This window comes from Triticum aestivum, chromosome 7A (genome assembly GCF_018294505.1).
Source record: "Triticum aestivum cultivar Chinese Spring chromosome 7A, IWGSC CS RefSeq v2.1, whole genome shotgun sequence".
Classification (NCBI taxonomy): domain Eukaryota; kingdom Viridiplantae; phylum Streptophyta; class Magnoliopsida; order Poales; family Poaceae; genus Triticum; species Triticum aestivum.
Window position 1 is genome coordinate 701,308,669 of NC_057812.1, and position 571 is coordinate 701,309,239.

Here is a 571-nt window from a genome sequence, read left to right on the forward strand (position 1 = left end):
ACTTTGAGAAATTTAATTGACTTGTTGCGAGTCTTGCGTTCAGTCTCTTCAAGAATAGCAACTGGGTGCTCACGATAAGAGAGATCTTCTTGGAGCTCAATGTCCTCGAAGTTGACGGTGCGGTCAGGAGTCTTGAAGCACTTACGAAGCTGAGAGACATGGAACACATCATGAACATTTGCAAAGTTTGAAGGAAGCTCAAGTTGATAGGCGAGGTCGCCTCTCTTGCTGACAATCTTGAAAGGTCCCACGTATCTAGGGGCAAGCTTCCATTTGATACCGAAGCGACGAGTACCTTTCATAGGAGATACGCGGAGGTAAACGTGATCTCCGATCTCGAAAGCCAGATCACGGTGCTTACTATCATAGTAGCTCTTCTGGCGGGACTGGGCTGCTTTGAGGTTATCACGAATGACTTTGCACATTTCTTCTGCCTCTGTGATTAGGTCATTGCCCAGCAGCTAACGTTCACCGGTTTCAGACCAGTTGAGAGGGGTACGGCACTTCCTGCCATACAGAATTTCAAAAGGGGCCTTGCCCGAACTTGCTTGAAAGCTGTTGTTGTATGAGA